Source organism: Lagenorhynchus albirostris, chromosome 5 (genome assembly GCF_949774975.1).
Source record: "Lagenorhynchus albirostris chromosome 5, mLagAlb1.1, whole genome shotgun sequence".
NCBI classification, from domain to species: Eukaryota; Metazoa; Chordata; class Mammalia; order Artiodactyla; family Delphinidae; genus Lagenorhynchus; species Lagenorhynchus albirostris.
The window spans coordinates 101,907,669-101,925,888 of record NC_083099.1 but is presented as its reverse complement, the minus strand read 5'-3'; positions in this window follow the sequence as shown (position 1 = coordinate 101,925,888).

Here is an 18,220-nt window from a genome sequence, read left to right as displayed (position 1 = left end):
ACACTTTTACTGCCGAGGGTGTGGGTTCGATCCCTGGTTGGTCAGGGAACTAGGATCCTGCAAGCCTTGTGGTGCAGCCCAAAATAAAAAATTAAAATGAAGATTTAAATAAGACCCAGAATCTCATAACACAATATATAAATATCCAAGTTTCCATAGAAAATCACCCATCATACCAAGAACCAGGAAAATCTCAATCAAAACAAACAAACAAAAGACAGTAAACTGATGCCAAAACCAAGATTGCAGAGATGCCAGTATTATCCAACATATGTTTCAAATCAGTTATAATGAAATTGCTTCAGTGATCAATTATGAATATGCATGAAACAAAAACTTAAAAAAAGTCTTAACAAAGAAATATGTCTCAGTATAGAAATAGAAGAAATAAAGGAGAATTGAATGGAAACTTTAGACCTTAAATATACTTTATCTAAAATGGATGGGCAAAATATCAGATGGAAGAGAAAAAGAGAATCATTGAGCTAAAAGAGTACAGTAAAACATACAATATGAAAAAAAGAGGTGTAATACATATTAAAAAAATGAACAGAGCCTCAGATACCCATGGGAATATAACAAAAGGTTTAATACTTCTGTAATCAGAGTCCCAGAAGTGGAAGAGAAAGATGTTGAAACTGAAAAAGTACTTAAAAATATAATGACTGAGAACTTAAAAAATGTGTTGAGACATAATACAATAGACTCAAGAAGCTGAAAGAACTACAAATAGGTTACACACAAATTGATCTCTGCCAAACTACATCATAATTGAACTACTTAAAACTAATGGCAAAGAAAAAAATCATGACAATAGCCAGTGAAAAAATGGCACCATACCGATAAGGGGAAAACTGTTTGATTGAAAGTAAACCTCTCAAAAGACATTTTATCTAAGATGTCAAATTTATGTGTATGAAATTTTTCAAAGTATTCCCTTTTTGATGTCTTCAGGGTCTGTAGTAATATCCTCTTTCATTCCTGACATTTGTAATCTAGACTTCTCTCATTTTTTTCAGTCTTACTAGAGGTTTGTCAACTTTTTTGAACTTTTCAAATTACAGGCTCTTTGGTTTACTAATTTTCTCTATTGAATTTCTGTTTTCCATTTCTTTGGAGTATAGTCACAGTCAAAGACCTCTTAGACTGTAATAAGAAAGAACAAATTAAGAGAATAAAAAGATAAACTGCAGGCATGGAAAATAATTTTCAAGCCTCACATTCAACAAAAATTATCTTAGAATATAGAAAGAACTCTAAACTGAGCAGTTGAAAAAAGCCTTCAACAATTGAATTTAAAAAATGGGCAAAAGGTAGGAACAGACATTTTACCAAAGAGATTATACAAATGCAAACAAGCACATAAAAAATGCTAAACATTATTAGCATTGTGTAAGTATAAATTACAACCATAATGAGATATTATGACACTTCTATCAGGATGGCTAAAAGGAAAAATAGATAAATAAAGTGGTGACAACAAAAGTTGGAGAGTATTCAGAGAAACTGGATCACTAATACATTGCTCTTTTTTTTTTAACATCTTTATTGGAGTATAATTGCTTTACAATGGTGTGTTAGTTTCTGCTTTACAACAAAGTGCATTAGTTATACATATACATATGTCCCCATATCTCTTCCCTCTTGTGAACCCTCCCTCCCACCCTCACTATCCCACCCGTTGAGGTGATCACAAAGCACAGAGCTGATCTCCCTGTGCTATGTGGCTGCTTCCCACTAGCTATGTATTTTACGTTTGGTAGTATGTATATGTCCATGCCACTCTCTCACTTTGTCGCAGCTTACCCTTCCCCCTCCCCATATCCTCAAGTCCATTCAATGGTAGGTCTGTGTCTTTATTCTTGTCTTGCCCCTAGGTTCTTCATGACCATTTATTTTTTTTAGATTCCATATATATATGTTAGCATATGGTATTTGTTTTTCTTTTTCAGATTTACTTCACTCTGTATGACAGACTCTAAGTCCATCCACCTCACTACAAATAACTCAATTTCTTTTCCTTTTATGGCTTAGTAATATTCCATTGTATATATGTGCCACATCTTCTTTATCCATTCATCTTTTGATGGACACTTAGATTGCTTCCATGTCCTGGCTGTTGTAAATAGAGCTGCAATGAACATTTTGGTACATGTCTCTTTTTGAATTATGGTTTTCTCAGGGTATATACCCAGTAGTGGGATGGCTGGGTTGTATGGTAGTTCTAATTTTAGTTTTTTAAGGAACCTCCATACTGTTCTCCATAGTGGCTGTAACAGTTTACATTCCCACCAACAGTGCAAGAGGGTTCCCTTATCTCCACACCCTCTCCAGCATTTATTGTTTGTAGATTTTTTGATGATGGCCATTCTGACCAGTGTGAGATGATATCTCATTGTAGTTTTGATTTGCATTTCTCTAATGATTAAAGATGTTGAGCATTCTTTCATGTGTTTGTTGCCAATCTGTATATCTTCTTTGGAGAAATGTCTATTTAGGTCTTCTGCCCATTTTTGGATGGGTTGTTTGTTTTTCTGATATTCAGGTGCATGAGCTGCTTCTAAATTTTGGAGATTAATCCTTTGTCAGTTGTTTCCTTTGCAAATATATTCTCCCATTCTGAGGGTTGTCTTTTCATCTTGTTTATGGTTTCCTTTTCTGTGCAAAAGCTTTAAAGTTTCATTAGGTCCCATTTGTTTATTTTTGTTTTTATTTCCATTTCTCTAGGACGTGTGTCAAAAAGGATCTTGCTGTGATTATGTCATAGAGTGTTCTGCCAATGTTTTCCTCTAAGAGTTTGATAGTGTCTGACCTTACATTTAGGTCTTTAATCCATTTTGAGTTTATTTTAGTGTATGGTGTTAGGGAGTGTTCTAATTTCATTCTTTTACATGTAGCTGTCCAGTTTTCCCAGAACCACTTATTGAAGAGAATGTCTTTTCTCCATTGTATATTCTTGCTTCCTTTATCAAAAATAAGGTAACCATGTGTGAGTGGGTTTATCTCTGGGATTTCTATCCTGTTCCATTGATCTATATTTCTGTTTGTGTGCCAGTACCATACTGTCTAGATTATTGTAGCTTTGTAGTATAGTCTGAAGTCAGGGAGCCTGATAACTCCAGCTCCATTTTTCTTTCTCTAGATTGCTTTGGCTATTCGGGGTCTTTTGTGTTTCCATACAAATTGTGAAATTTCTTGTTCTAGTTCTGTGAAAAATGCAAGTGGTAGTTTGATAGGGATTGCATTGAATCTGTAGATTGCTTTGGGTAGTACAGTCATTTTCACAATGTTGATTCTTCCAGTCCAAGAATATGGTATATCTCTCCATCTATTTGTATCATCTTTAGTTTCTTTCATCAGTCTCATAATTTTCTGCATACAGGTCTTTTATCTTCTTAGGTAGGTTTATTCGTAGATATTTTATTCTTTTTGTTGCAATGGTAAATGGGAGTGTTTTCTTAATTTCACATTCAGATTTTTTATCATTTGTGTATAGAATGCAAGAGATTTCTGTGCATTAATTTTTATCCTGCTACTCTACCAAATTCATTGATTAGCTCTAGTATTTTTCTGGTAACATCTTTAGGATTCTCTATGTATAGTATCAGGTCATCTGAAAACGCTGATAGCTTTACTTCTTGTTTTCCGATTTGGATTCCTTTTATTTCTTTTTCTTCTCTGATTTCTGTGGCTAAAACTTCCAAAACTATGTTGAATAATAGTGGTGAGAGTCGGTAGGCTTGTCTTGCTCCTGATCTTAGTGGAAATGGTTTCAGTTTTTCACCATCGAGGACAATGTTGGCTGTGGGTTTGTCATATATGGCCTTTATTATGTTGACGAAAGTTCCCTCTATGCCTACTTTCTGCAGGGTTTTTATCATAAATTGGTGTTGAACTCTGTCGAAAGCTTTCTCTGCATCTATTTATAAGAGAATATCGTTTTTCTCCTTCAATTTGTTAATATGGTGTATCACATTGATTTATTTGTGTATATTGAAGAATCCTTGCATTCCTCGGATAAAACCCACTTGATCATGGTTTATGGTCCTTTTAATGTGCTGTTGGATTCTGTTTGCTAGTATTTTGTTGAGGATTTTGCTTCTATGTTCATCAGTGATATTCGCCTGTAGTTTTCTTTCTTTGTGACATCTTTGTCTGGCTTTGGTATCTGGGTGATGGTGGCCTCGTAGAATGAGTTTTGGAGTGTTCCTCCCTCTGCTATATTTTGGAAGAGTTTCAGAAGGATAGGTGTTAGTTCTTCTCTAAATGTTTGATAGAATTCGCCTGTGAAGCCATCTGGTCCTGGGCTTTTGTTTGTTGGAAGGTTTTTAATCACAGTTTCAATTTCAGTGCTTTTGATTGGTCTATTCATATTTTCTATTTCTTCCTGGTTCAGTCTTGGCAGGTTGTGCATTTCTAAGAATTTGTCCATTTCTTCCAGGTTGTCCATTTTATTGGCATAGAGTTGCTTGTAGTAATCTCTCATGATCCTTTGTATTTCTGCAGTGTCAGTTGTTACTTCTCCTTTTTCATTTCTAATTCTATTGATTTGAGTCTTCTCCTTTTCTCTTGATAAGTCTGGCTAATGTTTTATCAGTTTTGTTTATCTTCTCAAAGAACCAGCTTTTAGTTTTATTGATCTTTACCATTGTTTCCTTCATTTCTTAATAACACACTCTCTAATAGAGTTTGGCCGTTTTTCAATAAAACTAAACATGCAACTACCATATAACCCAGCAACTGCACTTTTGAACATTTATCCCAGAAATATTTGAAAAATCTATTTTCATGCAAAAACCTACACATGAATGCTTATGGCTATCTTAATAGCTAAGAAAGGGAAAGACATAAAATATGCAACAGGTGAATGGTTAAACAGTGGTACATTCATACATGGAATACTACTCTGCAATAAAAAGGAAGAAACTATTGATAAAAAAACAACCCAGATGAATCTCCATAAAATTATATTAAATGAAAAGAAGCCAAGTCCAAATGGTTACATACTGTATTATTCCATCTATATTACATTTTGAAATAACAAAATATAGAAGTAGAGAAATGAATAGTAGCTTCCAGGGGTTAACAGATAGGTGGAGATGTGAGGGAAGTAAAATAAATATGGTTATAAAAGGTCAACATGAAGAGTGCTTATAGTGATAGAAATGTTATATATCTTGACTGCATCAATGTCAGTATCTTGGTTGTGATATTGTGCTATAATTTTACAACTATTTTTTAAAATTATATTTATAATCATTATTTGAGACAAGTGGATCAGAGGTATACAGGATTTCTTTGTATTATTTCATATAATTCATTCTGCTTCCAAATCTACAATCATTTTAAAATAAAAAATTTAATTAAAATATAAACTTCCCACATATAAGTGGTTCTTTTTCTGGACACTATGTTCTATTCCATTCATTTATATGTCTTTCCTTTCACCAATATCACATTGTCTGACTTCCTATATGTTTATAGTGAGTCTTAAAATCAGATAGTGTGAGTCCTCCAGTTTTGTACTTCTCTTTATCTGGAACAGTAAACAACCGAGATTTTACCCTACTTGTAAGCTAAAAATATTAGCCTCCTACACTTTCATAAATGCTTGCAAAAGACATGGATTGGTGACAGAGACAAAGGAATGTATTGTTTACAACACAGCAAGCAGCATGAGCTTCATACTCAAAACTATTTACCTTGTCCACAAAGGCCCATGGGGTGAGACAGAAGCAAACCCACATAGATACTGTACAGGCAGTGGGTTCGTTCTATAGATAAGGAAACCTAATCTTATGAAATTGACAATATTATAAGGTTGTTGCTAGTAAATCTGCCCAATCTTTGCCCTAGAGGAGATAGAGCTATCTAATACTATCATCTAATATTGCTTGTTATACAAACATCATTAAAAAGATATCCCTGGTGGCGCAGTGGTTGAGAGTCCGCCTGCTGATGCAGGGGACGCGGGTTCGTGCCCCGGTCTGGGAAGATCCCACATGCCGCGGAGCAGCTAGGCCCATGAGCCATGGCCACTGAGCCTGCGCGTCCGGAGCCTGTGCTCCGCAATAGGAGAGGCCGCAACAGTGAGGGGCCCATGTACCACACACACACACACACACACACACACACACACACACACAAAAGATATCCTGGAACAAAAGGTGCTACCAGTCATGCAGAAATGCAAGAGACCATGGAAAAGTGTCTCCCAACAATATTTACAACTCTTCCTACATCACCTTAGCTTCTGGCAAATTCCCCTATAAATATGCCCCTCCACCAGTCTTTCTGACTAATCTAACCAACTGGGGCTGGAAGGAAATCCACTGAATTTGGCACACACAGTATTACATTAAGGCTACTATTAACAGGATTCCAAGAAGAAGAATGAAGCCAACTGGCAGTATGAATTTGTCTGTTGTTTCCTCCAGAGTCTCAAATATCATCAGTGTCTTCCTTAAAATCCTGGTGGCATTCTCCTTCAGTTTTTGTACTGACTTATGCATTTGGTCCAGGACATTTATCCAGGTAGAACAGAATGTATTTATTAGTGATTTCACAGATTCCACCTTTCCCCTTAAAAAGGAATTTTAAAGTATATCTGTCATTTCAATTTCTGGTCAGCGTATATCTGACCAGAAATTGAAGTTAATCTAAATGCCTTCAAGGGCTCAGCTGGCATTTGCTTAAACATTTAAAGGTATCTTACGATCATCCCCTAAGATGCAATTCACCACATTTTCAGGAGGGAGGCAAGTTAATGCTTGGCTTTTATACCAGAAGTAAAACCCCCAGAGTGCACATGGTGTTTCTAAAAAGAGAGTGTTTATAACTGTTGTGCTTTCCAAGTAGATTATATCAGAAATGGGTAATTTTCAAAGACAAAGGTTATTATCCCTTGTACCTTCTAGGATCTAATGTGTTTCCATGCCAGGAACCAGGATGCTGCTCTCCCTCTAACTCCTCAAGTTCTGGGTGCCCAGACCCTTTGTCTGGAAGCATCAGTAACAAGAGGAATAAGATCCTCTTTATAAAATGTAATCTGGATTGCTTGAATTCCTGAGACTTCTACTTGCTGGGAGCCATGTAAAAGGTTATCAGCCAGGCTGGCTTTGAGTTGCTATCAGAGGAATGAAAAAAGCATCATGACCAGGAATTATTATGAAGAAACTATGCATTTTCAAACTAGGTCCATATATAACTCCTATAGTCTCCTGTGTAGTAAAGAACTTAATCATACCCTAAGAGAGATCTGGCCTTTGCCCTCAGCTCCTGAGAGGTCATCTCTAAGCCCTTAAAATGTCACACATGATCAGAATGTCTCTGCCTGGGGACGTTGGGTTACACTGAATACTATAATAATGGATTTAGAGTAGGGGCTGGCCACACCATGTAGTAAAAAATGGCATTTATATGAGGGCTTTGGATCATGCAGTATTAGGAGAACTTTGGAGGGGCTGTAGGCTTGAGACTATAATCAACAATGTGGGCAGTCAGTTGTGTCTATATAATGGATTCCCAATAAAAATTCTGAACTCAGGTTCAGGTGAACTTACCTAGTTTTCAATAAATGTGCATTGTCACACATTAATGCTGGGAAAGTAATGCTGTTCTGACTCCATGAGGAGAGGGTGACTGGAAGCTCCATGAGTCAGTCTTCCAGGAGCTTGTGAGGTAGTCTCCCCTACTGTAGGACTAATGGGTTAACTTTCAGCAGGAGTCACAAGTCAGACATGTAGTGGTAGCCTCTGAATCAACAGCAAATTAAGGCTCAATCAGTAGCAGAGTTGGTGTCATTTTTAGAGAATGGGACCCTACCATGGGAAGATGAATGACCCAGACAGTCAATCAACAGCTGCAAGTTTTTTCCACAGTTTGTGGACCCGAAGAAGAATGTCATTAATCTGCCAGTCTGTAGTTTTCCAACTGGCAGACCAAATAGCTAGGCAACTGAATGAAAGTTCTGCCTTCTGAGTAAAATAACAATGTCTTATTTTTGTCCTACATAGCTAGTGTTGTGGCTAAATAGCCCCAGGAGCTAAGTAGACACCATCAGCCTTCAGCTAAACCAAACCATCAAAGGTCCAGGCCCAAACATTTAGATAATCCTTGGAGAATTGTGAGCTAAATTGCAGCAGTGGTTTTGCTTCAGGCAGGGTACTATGGTATAAATATTTATCTAGAGGGACTGGCTGGCAAGATGGCAGGGTAGAAGGACGTGAGCTCATGCCTTCTTACAAAAACACCAAAATCACAACTAACTGCTGAACAACCATTTACAAAAAAAAGCTGGAACCTACAAAAAAGATACCCTACATCCAAAAGACAAAGAAACCATAACAAGAGGGTAGGAGAGCACAATCGCAATAAAATCAAATCCCATACCCACTAATTGGGCAACCCACAAACTAGAAAATAATTACACCACAGAAGTTCTCCCACAGGAGTGAAAGTCCTGAGCCCCACATCAGGCTTCCCAGGCTGGGGGTCTGTCAAAAAGAGGAGGAGTCCCCAGAGAATCTGGCATTGAAGGCCAGCTGTGTTTGATTGCAGGAATTCCACAGGACGGGGGAAAAAACTCCACTTTTGGAGGGCACACACAGGTCCTGTGGACACCGGGAACCAGGGAAAAAAGCAGTGACCTAGTAGGAGACTGGGCCAGACCTACCTGCTAGTATTAGAGGGTATCCTGTAGAGGTAGGGGGTAGCTGTGGCTCACTGCAGGGATAAAAACACTGGCAGTGACAGTTCTGGTGAGTACTCATTGGCATGAGCCCTCCCAGAGGCCACCATTTCCTTCCCAAGACCTAGCCTCACCCAACAGCCTATAGGCTCCAGTGCTGGGATACCTCAGGCCAATCAACCAACAGGGTGGGTACACAGCCCCACCAATCAACAAACAGGCTGCTTAAACTCTACCTGAGCATGGCCCTGCCCATCAGAGGGACAAGACCCTGCACCCACGAGTGGGTAGGAACCCTCCCACCAGGAAGCCTTCATAAGCATCTTAGGCTCATCCGCCAGAGGGCAGACAGCAGAAGCAAGAAGAACTACAATCCTGCAGCCTGCAGAATGGAATCCACAATCACAGAAAATTAGACAAAATGAGATGGCAGAGGAATATGTCCCAGATGAAGGAACAAGATAAAACCCCAGAACAACTAAATGAAGTGGAGATAGCCAGTCTACCCAAAAAAGAATTCAGAGTAATGATAGTGCAGGTGATCCAAGATATCAGAAAAAGAATGGAGGCACAGATTGAGAAGATGCAAGAAATGTTTAACAGAGACCTAGAAGAACTAAAGAACAAACAGAGATGAGCAATACAATAACTAAAATGAAAAATACACTAGAAGGAACCAGTAGCAGAGTAACTGAGGCAGAAGAATGGATAAGTGACCTGGAGGACAGAATGGTGGAAATCACTGCTGTGGAAAAGAATAAAGAAAAAAGAATGAAAAGAAATGAAGACAGTCTAAGAGATGTCTGGGACAACATTAAGCACACCAACATTCACATTATAGGTGTCCCAGATGGAGAAGAGAGAAAGGACCTGAGAAAATATTTGAAGAGGTAAATACTAAAAACTTCCCTAACAGTTTTCAGCACTGTTGAAACAGTGCTGAAACTGGGAAAGGAAACAGTCACTCACATTCAGGAAGCGCAGAGAGTCCCAAGCAGGATAAACCCAAGGAGGAACATGCCTAGACACATAGTAATCAAACTGACAAAAATTAAAGACAAAGAAAAAATATTAAAAGTAACAAGGGAAAAATGACAAATAATATATAAGGGAACTCCCATAAGGTCATCAGCTGATTTTTCAGCAGAAACACTGCAGGGCAGAAGGGAGTGGCACAATATTTTTCAAGTGATGAAAGGGAAGAACCTACAACCAATAATACTCTACCCAGCAGGCTCTCATTCAGATTTGATGGAGAAAACAAAAGCTTCACAGACAAGCAAAAACTTTGGGAATGTAAACTGGTACAGCCCCTATGGAGAACAGTATGGAGGTTCCTTAAAAATCTAAAAATAGAGCTACCATATTATCAGCAAGCCCACTCCTGGGCATAAACCTGGAGAAAAACATGGTTTGAAAGGATACATGCTCCCCAATGTTCATTGCAGCACTGTTTACAACAGCCAAGACATGGAAGCAACCTAAATGTCCATCAACAGAAGAATGGATAAAGAAGATGTGGTACATATATACAATGGAATATTACTCAGCCATTAAAAAGAACAAAATAATGCCATTTGCAGCACATGAATGGACCCAGAGATTGTCACACTGAGTGAAGTAAGTCAGACACAGAAAGGGAAATATCGTATGATATCACTTATATGCCAAGTCTAAAAAAAATGATACAAATGAACTTATTTACAAAACAGAAAAAGACTCACAGAGAAGGAACTTATGGTTACCAGGGGGGAAGGGTGGGGGGGAAGGGATAGTCAGGGAGTTTGTGATTGACGTGTACACACTACTATATTTAAAATGGATATCCAGCAAGGACATGCTGTATAGCACAAGGAGCTCTACTCAATAGTCTGTAACAACCTAATTGGGAAAAGAATTTGAAAAAGAATAGATACATGTATATGTATAACTGAATTACTTTGTTGTACACCTGAAACTAACTCTAATATGAAAAAAAAAGCTAAGAAAGAAGGTTTATCTAGAGATAAAGCAGCCACCTTTTTATATAAAGCTGTTACCTCTAGGGAGAAACCAACTGTTCTTGCATATACAATAATCATTTGATAAACTAAGTTTTTGTGTTCTTTACATCTTGATATTCACTGAATCCAAGTGAATATGATATTTGATCTACCCCAAATTAGTAATATCAGGACAGAGTCATAAAACTTTCATGGGTCGGCATTCAATATTGATAAGAGCTTGGTAGCAAGCTAGTAGTTGCTATTAAAAAGATTTTCAATCATGTCAGAGAGGCCAGAAGTCCAAAATCTGAAGGAGTGGCTCTCAGTGGAGGCTGCCTCCTAGTATAAGTAGAGCCTACCTTTCAATGAGGTTGAGAGTATGAGGTAGGTTCGAAACATGCTGCTTGGATTGTGCTTTGATTGTTGCTTGCTCTCCTGCAGGATGGAGGACTGGGAATGTATTATGGCTATAAAGCAGCAAGCCAAACAGCTCCAACCAAAAGGCTGTATGGCTGTGGCTGCTGAATGTCACCAGAACTGAAGTAAATGAGAACATAGGAATTTGGATTGACAAAGGACAATTTGTTTTTAATTGACCCTGGGCAGCTGCCGGCCACTTGACACAGGAAGTAAATGTATTGCCTTGCTTGCTAGAATGGAAGTGTTTTTACCTCCCAATCCATGATCCCTCACTCCTCCAATCCAACCTAAGCCATTTTAAGAAAAAAGCCAAGTGTGTTGGGGATCTTTGTGAAATGGAAGGAAGTAAACTTTTATATTTCTTTTGGCTGTAGATGCCAAAGTCATCCTACCCAAAAAAGGGAGAGAGAGAAGTAGGTGCAGGAGTGGCCTAAAGTGTCAAAGATTTGGGGATAGAGCACAATAACATACATAGGACAGAAAGGGGCCCCTGAGCCCAGACACGTTTTGGAAACTGGAGGTTACTAGGAGAGGAGGCAGTATGGACCCAGAAGCAAAGAACTAAAAAAAAAAAAAAAACACTCAGCCATCCCTAGTAAAATAGCCTCCCCCTCTGTCTTGTACTTCCCTACAGTTCTGGTGGTGGAGAGTATGATTATCTAGAAATTGTAACCTCTAACTCATGATTCCATTAAACCCCTTGGTCTGTCTCATGGGAGCACATGTAAGGTACAGTTTGAGCATAATTCATGCTGGGGAAGGGAAGGGAAGGGGAGAGGGGGAGGGGAAGGGAAGGGAGGGGAAAGGAAAGGGAAGGGGAGGAGAAGGGAGGGGAGGGGAAGGGAGGGGAGGGGAAGGGAGGGGAGGGGAAGGGAGGGGAGGGGAGGGAAGGGGAGGGTTGGGAAGGGAAGGGAAGGGAGGCTAATGTGACCTTGTTGATTGTACCATTTGGCCCAATTCAATGTGTTGTTTTGGTTGCCTCTACATCTGAACGTACTGTAGGAATTAGTGTGTTATATATTTGCATTCCCCATCCCAGAACTAACAGATAGGATGATTCTGATTGGGGAAAAGCTACAAATGATACTCATACCATTTGCTCTTAGTGGGTGGGTAAGGATTTAGTGTATCTTTATCCTCTGTTGTCCAAGACTATCGCTATATAGATGGTTTGTTGGCAAATCAGAAACCTCAGTTTCAGCAGCCTTGTCTGTAGTAACATACCTTCACCAGCAGACAAAATTCAGGGATTTGTTTGCCAAGTAAAATTTCTGGGACTGTGTGGGCAAATTCAAATGGTCAGTCCCTCTGGCAATCAAAAATATTTATGTCTTCTTGGTCTCCCATCGTAACAGGTGACTCAGCACATTTGTGTAATTTTATGGGTATTAAAGATAATATAAGTCTCTATGACTGATTATCTTGCTGATTGGAACTTCTTCATAGCACAAAATCTCCATTCCTAGTTATCAGAATAGGAAGAGAGGATTTTGTTTGTTTGCTTGTTTTATTTTATGAAGAAGCTTTGGTCTTTGTCAGCTATGCATTTATGCAATTCTGGGATTCAGGCTATCTGGCATGAGATATGAGATGAAAAAACAGAAATAAGAGAAACAAAATAAAATAAACTAGAACAAGGAATTTACCACTGTACTGGTTGTTCTTTGAATTCTGATTTCCCTTCCAAATTTGCCTGCAACTATTTACTTTTTAGGGTCTACAGATAGTTGCTTTATATATTCTGCCCAGTTGTTGTAATCATTGGGAATGATTAGACAAAGTGTGCCTACTTTATCTTAGGTGAATCTGGATGTCTGTCCTGTAAATTTTAGGACTAACAAAATTCTGTTATTTCAATACAAACACATAGTGGTAGCTATAGCTATGTTTCCTCATGTCACACTTGCAGTGAGTAAAACTCACAGCTAAAAGAAAGGGAGAAAAAATAATGCTAGGAACTAACTGCTTTCTATATTATATTTCTTTAAAATTCTCCTTTTACTATTCATATTTTAGGTGATAATGATATCATATGCTGCATTCATATTTCATTTATTTACTAGTGTGGCAGTTAACATGAAAACTGAACATTATTAATCTACTTTCTTTTGTGTCTATTGGTGCTTGGCATCAGGCTTTCGCTTTTATTTCCTATACTTTACTAAGCACTGTCTGAGAATAATTAATTTTAGAGTCAGGCAACAATTTTCTCAGTCTTTCATACCTTGTTTACCTTGTTAGAATAGTATAGTAAAAACTTAGAGTGTTTCAGCCTATGAATAAGCAATCAGTCACAAAATACCTTTCTAATTAAGTTCAGTATTTCTACTGCCTTCCAACTTAATGCACATCAAATTTAACCAATAGAAGAACCAAACACCTAATGGATCCATTATACAGATGTATGCCCATTTGACTGCTTGTTTGGTCACTAAAGTAACCTACTTCTGAACACATTTCAGTACTGCCAGAACAATTAATGCTTACGTAAAGTTATGGATATTGCAAGTAAATGGATTTTGAGTACAAGTTTTTTCTCATATTGTTTCATTTGCCATTGTGATTTAGTAATAAATTATTTAATATATCTAACTTGTATTTGTGTCTCATAAATTAAAATTAGGAAATATTGTATTAATAATTTTATTACTCATTATCTAAAAAATATTTAATGTTCAACCTTAGAATATACATAGAACTATGACATCATTAAGAATGTGACACAGGTCGTTCTTGATTTTGCCCCTCAGAAGAACAACAACTAAGAAATATTCTAAAACAAACAAGGCATCACTGAGAGAATCCTAGAACACAGGGGTGAGGCCTAAGCACCCACCTGCACCACAGAGACCAAGACAGACTACATCAGAATGTAGGAGAAGTAGCTACATGTTAACCATGTTGACCCTCCTCCAGGCCAGCACAGCACCATAGGAAGAGGTCTTCCCTGAGCTTCTGGTTCCTCCAGTGGGAAAAGAGAACCTAGGAAAGACAACCAGTATCCCTAGATTTGTTGGTCATTTTGTGGGAGGCCCTACTTGTAAGGTCAACTGGCCTGAGGCAGGAAAACGCAATCAGACTCACAGGTTGCATCAGACCGAAACTTTCCGGACCACCCAGTTCCAGAAACTGACCTGGAGACTTTCCAGACCACCCAATTCCAGGAACTGACCTGGGGACTTTCCACCCGGCCCAGCCGTCCCACCTTTCGAGGGGCGGGACTAACGGTCCCAAGACTGATGCGACCGGCAGCAGATATTGCCATGGTACCCGAAAAGACCACCAAATAAGGAATACCCTGTGCCCTCCTGGATTCACCACACCCCTTTCCCTTCTTCCCCTATAAATTCTGCCCAAACCCTCGCCCGGGCGCAACGTCTCTGGCCCCTTTCTCTCGGACCAGTGAACCTCGCCCGGGAGCGTTCCCAAATAAAGCTTGTTTAATCTTGGTGTCGTTCCTTACACTACTCAGCTCTCGCTCCATGGGGACTGCCAGGGAATCTTCGGAGCTTGCAACAACTAGCACAGGGGTCTTGGCAGACTGAGTTTACACCTGCAGTGCCCAAATAATAATCCCAACAAGCAACCTTGCTTATCTGCAGAACCAAGTTGGTGGCACCCTCTGATCAGGGAACTCAGCAGGATGCAGATCTGCCTGATTCAGATTCTCAAATGAAGAGTTTTGCCAGCCCTAGAGGCTGATTTGCCTGCATCCATGTTAGGAGCTGTGTCACAGCCCTACCCACTGTGGAGGGTGTTTTCTGGCCACATTTGACCAGAGAATGGGAAGAATAGCTGGAAGCTGTGTAGCCTACCAACACTCCAGCCAAGAGGTAGGTGGGCAGGACTGATTGCCCCTAGGGCAAAGTAATTGCCAGACATGAAGGATTCCTCTGCTACGCACACATAGGGGGATTAATTCACAGTCAAGGCTGAGAGTACCACCCAGCTCCTCCCAACAGAAGAGCCTTTAGGAAAATTGAGAATTGCCTGGAGTGGGCCCTCCCCTTCATGTCCAGGTAAGGGAGCTAAGACATAAACCCACCTGCTGTGACTTCCAGCCCCATCTAACCAGAAAGACTAGTGAGAAAACCTGGAAGCTGTGTGGCCCAGTGGTACTCAAGCTAAGAGGTGGGCAGGCAGAGCCAATAAATAGTTTGCAGAGCAAAGGCAGTGGCCCAGTTCAATCAGGAAACTTGGGGCATGGGTCAGTTTGAGGTAAGACAACAAACTGTTTTACTAGTTTAGAGCTTTTTTTTCCACTGTGCCTGGGCAGAAAATCTAATTTGTAGCCCTACTCATTGCTAAATACAGCATTTGGCCTGTCCAACCAGAGAACCTAACCAGAGCACATGTACAGCTGATGTAATAGCCCTGTGTACAGTGGCACATAAACAGAAAGCACATCCCATGGTTTTCCCCATCTGCAGAGCAAAACTGGTGACCTCACCTGACCTCATTGCACACACTGTGGCCTCACTGAGTCCCCAAATAATGAGCTGCACAGGGCCTGGGTGCTTTTCTGCTGCTCTGCCAGGGCAGAGAAGCTAATCTGTAGCCCCATCTACTAGAGAATACAGTACACAGCTTTGACCATCTAGTAAGCCTGACCAGAGACTCCAGGCAACCACAGAGCCCATCCCGCAGCCTTACTTATGTAGGAAACCAAGCCAGAAGCCCTATACAACTGTTCTCAGTTAGTGGCACACTCTGTAATCTCCAACTTCAGAACGTGAGCAGTTGACTTGCCTTATAATAGGCCATTATAGCAAGCCCCAGCTGCCTAAGGACATTACCATAATACACACCCATGAAACAAAACAGAATTGACTGGTAAAGAACTGTCTCTGCCAAAGAAAACCAGTGAAGTCTGAAAAAAGCCTGATTACTGAAATGTGTAGATACCAAAGTAAAAAATCAAGGATCATAAAAATCAGGTAAATAAGAACCACCAAGTGAAATTAATTAAGCTCCAATAATTGACTCTAAATAAATAGAGATCTATGAACTGTCAGACAATAAATTCAGAATAATCCTCTCAAAGAAGTTCAATGAACTAGAAGAACACACAGACAACTAAGTTAGGAAATTAGATAAACAATGCATGAACAAAACAAGAAGTTTAGCAAGGAAATAACAACCATCAAAACAACAAACAAAAAATTCCCAGACTTGAAAAATATATTAACTGAAGTGAATAATTCAATCAAAAGTTTCAAAAGTAGAATTGACCATACAGATGAAAGAATCAGCAACCTGGAGGATAGGACATTGGAAATTACCCAGTTAGTTAGAGGAACAAAAATAAAAAAAGGAATAGAAAGAGTGAAAATCTTATGAGAATTATGGGACACAAAGGAAAAAATATTTTCCTTATGGAAATTTGAGAAGGAGAAGATAAGGGGACAGAATCCCTATTTAAAGCAACAATGGCTGAAAACTTCCCAAACCTTGGGAGAGAAATGTACATCCAGACCCATGAGACCCAAAAGATTCTAAATAGGTTGAATCCAAACAGGGTTACTTTGAGATGTATTATAATTAAATTGCCAAAAGCCAAAGAGAGAAATAATTTTAATAACTATGAGAAAAGAGAGACGTTATAAATAAGGGAACCCCCACATAAGTATCAGCAAATTTCTCAACAGAAACTTTTCAGGCCTGGAGAGAATGGGATAACATATTCAAAATATTGAAAGAAAATAACTGTTAACTAAGAATTCTATACCCAGCAAAGCTGTCTTTCAGAAACTAAGAAGGGATAAAGACTTTCCTAAACAAACAAAAGTTGAGGGATTTCATTACCAACAGAACTTTCTTACAAGAAATACTAAAGGGAGTTCTTTCAGTGGAAGTAAGAGAATGTTAATTAACATTATGAAAACATAAAAAGATACTGTAAATCCCACTGTAAATGGTACATACATGGCCATTGTCCGATTTTGCAATTTGGTAATAGTGGTGAATAATTCACTTACAATTCTAGTTTAAAAGTTAAAAAAAAACAGCAAAGGTAACCATAATTACAGTAATCTGTTATTAGTTACACAATATTAAAAAACATGTAAATTGTCAACAGCAATAACTCAAAGTGTGAGAGGGAGGACAAGTAAAGGTGGAAGTTTACAAGTTCTATTGAAGTTAAGCTGTTATCAGTTTAAAATAGGATGTTATAAGATAGTTCATGTAAGCCTCATGGTAGCCACAAAGGAAAAATCTTTAGCAATTACACAAAAGAACATGATAAAGAAATCAAAGCATACTGATACCAAAAGACATCAAAATACAAAAATAGATAGCAGGAAAAGAAGTAAGGAACAATAGATCTAAAAAACAACCAGAAAACAATGAACAAAAAGGCAATAGTCCTTACCTATCAAAAATTATTTTAAATGAAAACAGAATTATCTAATTAAAAGCCATAGAATGGCTAAGTGGATATAAAAACAAGATACAGCAACATGCTGCGTATAAGAGATCTCTCTAGCCTTAAAGACACAAATAGACTGAGTGAAGTAATGAAGGAATATATTTCAAGCAAATGGTAACTTAAGAAGAGCATAGGTAACTATTTTTACATCAGAAAAAGAGACTTTAAACTAAAAATAGTAAAAAGAGACAAAGAAGGTCATTTTATAATGATAAATGTGTCAATACATCAAGAGGATATAACAATTATAAATATTTATGCACCCAATATTGGAGCACCTAAATATATAAAGCAAAAACTAACAGATCTTAAAGAAGAAATAAACAGTAATACAATAACAGTGGAAACCCTACTCTCAAAGCATCCAGACAGAGAATCAATGAGAAAACAGCAAATTTGGACAATACTACAGACCTTATGAACCTAACAGACATATACAGATCGTTCCACCCAACAACAGCAGAAAATGCATTCTTCTCAAGAACACATGAAACGTTTTCTAGGATAGATCATTGGTTAGGTCACAGAACAAGTACTAACAAATTTAAGAAGACTGAAATCATAACAAGTATCTTCTCTGACCACAATGACATGAAACTAGAAATCTGGAAAATTCATAAACACATGAAAATTAAGCAACACTCTCCTGAACAGCCAATTGATCAAGGAAGAAACTAGGGGGAAATAACAGTTTTC